The 4379-nt window shown below is 39.9% G+C and overlaps 1 pseudogene; it reads left to right on the plus strand.

Moving 5' to 3' along the window:
• Positions 1-1476: 1476 nt before the first annotated feature.
• On the plus strand, positions 1477-3916 carry LOC128051061 (glycine cleavage system H protein, mitochondrial-like; annotated as a pseudogene).
• The last annotated feature ends 463 nt before the right edge of the window (positions 3917-4379 follow it).

Below are 4379 nucleotides of genomic sequence, written 5' to 3' on the forward strand. Positions count from 1 at the left end.
TGACTGTGTGGATCACAATAAACTGTGGAAAATTCTGAAAGAGATGGGAATACCAGACCACCTGACCTGCCTCTTGAGAAATCTGTATGCAGGTCAGGAAGCAACAGTTAGAACTGGACATGGAACAACAGACTGGTTCCAAATAGGAAAAGGAGTACGTCGAGGCTGTATATTGTCACCCTGCTCGTTTAACTTCTATGCGGAGTACATCATGAGAAACGCTGGAAGAAACAGAAGCTGGAATCAAGATTGCCAGGAGAAATATCAATAACCTCAGATATGCAGATGACACCACCCTTATGGCAGAAAGTAAAGAGGAACTAAAAAGCCTCTTGATAAAAGTGAAAGAGGAGAGTGAAAAAATTGGCTTAAAGCTCAACATTCAGAAAACGAAGATCATGGCATCTGGTCCCATCACTTCATGGGAAATAGATGGGGAAACAGTGGAAACAGTGTCAGACTTTATCTTTTTGGGCTCCAGAATCACTGCAGATGGTGACTGCAGCCATGAAATTAAAAGACGCTTACTCCTTGGAAGAAAATTTATGACCAACCTAGATAGTATATTCAAAAGCAGAGACATTACTTTGCTGACTAAGGTCCATCTAGTCAAGGCTATGGTTTTTCCAGTGGTCATGTATGGATGTGAGAGTTGGACTGTGAAGAAGGCTGAGCGCTGAAGAACTGATGCTTTTGAAGTGTGGTGTTGGAGACTACTCTTGAGAGTCCCTTGGACTGCAAGGAGATCCAACCAGTCCATTCTGAAGGAGATCAGCCCTGGGATTTCTTTGGAAGGACTGATGCTAAAGCTGAAATTCCAGTACTTTGGCCACCTCATGGGAAGAGTTGACTCATTGGAAAAGACTTTGATGCTGGGAGGGATTGGGGGCAGGAGGAGAAGGGGACAACAGAGGATGAGATGGCTGGATGGCATCACGGACTCAATGGACATGAGTCTGAGTGAACTCTGGGAGTTGGTGATGGACAGGGAGGCCTGGCATGCTGCGATTCATGGGGTCGCAAAGAGTCTGACACGACTGAGCGACTGAACTGAACTGACCCTACTTTAAACAAGGATCTAAAATTGGAATTTAGTCATTCAGTGATCAGCTTTTTGTTGAGATTGCAGTGTGCAAGGACTTCTGGCTGAGAGCTGTGGAAGATGGTCCTGCCACTGATGAAGTTATAGTCTAGACAAGAGGTGACCAACTGGCTTATCAATGGCCTTATGTAAACCACAGACTGCACTGTGCTTTTATTTATTTATTTTTACCTTTGAAATTGTTGCCAATGTAAAATTTGGGAGATTTTGTGTTAAAATCAAGATTTCAAAATAAAATACAGAATATATGTAACCAAGGAGGTAAAAGGCTTTTACTTAGAAAACTTTAAGAGTTTGATGAAAGAAATTAAAGATGACAGAAACAGATGGAAAGATATATAGTGCTCATGGATGAAATAATTAATATTGTTAAGATGACTATACTACCCAAGGTAATCTACAGGTTCAGTGCAATCGCTATCAAAATTCTAATGGCATTTTTCACAGAATTAGAACAAATGATTCTAATATTTGCATGGAAACACTGCTAAGTCACTTCAGTCATGTCCGACTCTGTGCTACCCCATAGACGGCAGCTCACCAGGCTTGCCCGTCCCTGGGATTCTCCTGGCAAGAACACTGGAGTGGGTTGCCATTTCCTTCTCCAATGCAGGAAAGTGAAAAGTGAAAGTGAAGTCTCTCAGTCGTGCCCAACCCTCAGCGACCCCATGGACTGCAGCCCACAGGTTCCTCCATCCATGGGATTTTCCAGGTAAGAGTAGTGGAGTGGGGTGCCATTGCCTTCTCCGGCATGGAAACACAAAAGACCACAAAGAGCCAAAACAATCTTGAAAAAGGAGAACAAAGCTGAAGGTATCATGCTCCCTGATTGCAAACAATACTACAAAGCTACAGTGTGGCTCTGGCACGAAAACAGACACTTAGATTAATGGAACAGAATAAAGAGCCCAGAAATAAACCCATACTTGTATGGTCAATTAATCTATGACCAAGGAGGCAAGAACATATAATGAGACAAAGACAGCCTTTTCAAACTTGATGTTGAGAAACTGAACCACTTTCACATACTCTATACAAAAATAAACTCAAAATCAATTAAAGATTTAAATGTGGGACTTGCAATCATAAGACTCCTAGAAGAAAACATAGGCAGTATGCTTTTTGACATCACCCTGAGCAATAATTTTTTTTATTATGTCTCTTCAGCCACAGGCAATGAAAGTAAAAATAAACAAACGGTACTACATCAAATTAAAAAGCTTCTGCATAGCAAAAGAAACTATCAACAAAATGAAAAGACAACCAATTGAACAAGAGAAAATATTTGCTAACAATGTATCTGATAAAGGGTTAATATCCACAATATACAAAGAACTCATAGGACTCAGCAGCAAAACAAACATGCCAACAAAACAAACCTGATGAAAAATGAACAGAGGACCTGAATGGACATTTTTCCAAAGATGGCCAATAGACACATGAAAAGATGCTCAATATCACTAATCATCAAATGCAAATCTAAACCACAATATCATCTCACAGTTGCCAGAATGGCAGTTATCAAAAAGGCAACATGTAAATGCTGGACAGAATGGGGAGAAAAGAGAACCCTTGTACACTGTTGACAGGAATGTAAATTGGTGCGGCCACTGTGAATAACAGTAAGGAAGTTCCTAATAAAATTAAAAGTGGAACTTCCATATGATCCAGAAGTTGTACTTCTAGGTATTTATCTGAAGAGAACAAAAGCACCAATTTGAAAAGATATGTGTACCCTTTTGTTCATTGTAGCACTGTTTACAATAGCCAAAATATGGAAGCAACCTAAGTGTCCATTGATAGATAAATGGATAAAGAAGATATAGAATATTACCAGCCATGAAAAAGAATGAAATCTTGACATTTGTGACAACATAGACAGACCTAGAATGAACATAGAGGATTTTATTTCACAGGAAATAAGCCAGAGAAGACAAATAACATATGATTTTCACTTACATGGGGAATCTAAAAAACAACAAAAATCAAGAACATAACAAAACAGAAACAGAGTCATAGACACAGAGAACAAACAGATGTTTGCTGTGGGGAGGCAGAGGAGACACAGATGAAATAGGTGAGGGAGAGTAAGAGATAAAAAATTCCAGTTACATAATAAATAAGTCACAGAAATGTAATGTGCAGCCTAGGGAATATAGTCAATAATATTGTAATAAACTTTATAGTAATATGATAACTAGACTTATTGTGATTATTTTGTAGTGTGTAAAAATATTGAATCATTGTGTTATACATTTGAAACTAATATCCTAAGTCAGTTGTGTTTCAGTAAAAAAAAAAAGATTTCCAGGCAGCCCTGCAAACGTGGCACTATGAGCAGCTGGTGCGGAGTGTTCAGGCTGTGGTCTGTTGCCTGCGCACCATCTATTCACCCAACGTGCCCTGCCCACTGTGGCCCTGGGGACCCCGCTCTGAAGACAGCGTGGAAATTCACAGAAAAACATGAATGGGTAACAACAGAAAATGGTGTTGGATCAGTGGCAATCAGCAGTTTTGCACAGGAAGTTTTGGGAGATGATGTTTACTGTAGTCTGCCTGAATTGGGGACAAAATTGAACAAACCAGGAATTTGGTGCTTTGGAAATTGTGAAAGCTGTTAGGGAACTCTTTCCTCCTCTATCAGGAGAAGTAACTGAAATTAATGAAGCTCTAGCAGCAAATCCAGGACTTGTTAACAAAACTTGTTATGAAGATGGTTGGCTGGTCAAGATGACACTCCATAACCCTTCAGAAATAGATGAACTAATGAGTGAAGAAGTATATGAGAAATACACAAAATCTATTGAGGACTGAAAGTGGAACCCCTAAATAAACTAGTTTGAAACAAAAATAGATTTCCAGTTGTATTTCAGGATCTGGAGGACCTGGCAACATTCTGGTAGGGCACCAATTGACTGCCACTTGGACAAGGTGTTATGGGCTGAACTGTGCTTCTCCAAAATTCATGTCTTGAAGTCCTAGCCCCTGGAACCCCAGAGTGGGACTATACTTAGAGACAGGATCTTTAAAGAGGTAATTGATGTCAAAGTCATATTGATGAGTCCTAATCCAATATGACTAATATCTTTATAATAAAGGGAGATTAGGACACAACACCCAGACCAAGGGATGACCATGAGAGGTCACAGTCAAGAGGTAGGGATCTGCAAGCCAAGGAGAGAGGCCTCGGAAGAAATCAAATCTGCGATCATCTTAAGCATAGACTTCTGGTTTCCAGAACTGTGAGAAAATACATTTTTGTTGTTTGAGCCATCCA

The sequence above is a fragment of the Budorcas taxicolor genome, chromosome 7, assembly GCF_023091745.1.
Source record: "Budorcas taxicolor isolate Tak-1 chromosome 7, Takin1.1, whole genome shotgun sequence".
NCBI classification, from domain to species: Eukaryota; Metazoa; Chordata; class Mammalia; order Artiodactyla; family Bovidae; genus Budorcas; species Budorcas taxicolor.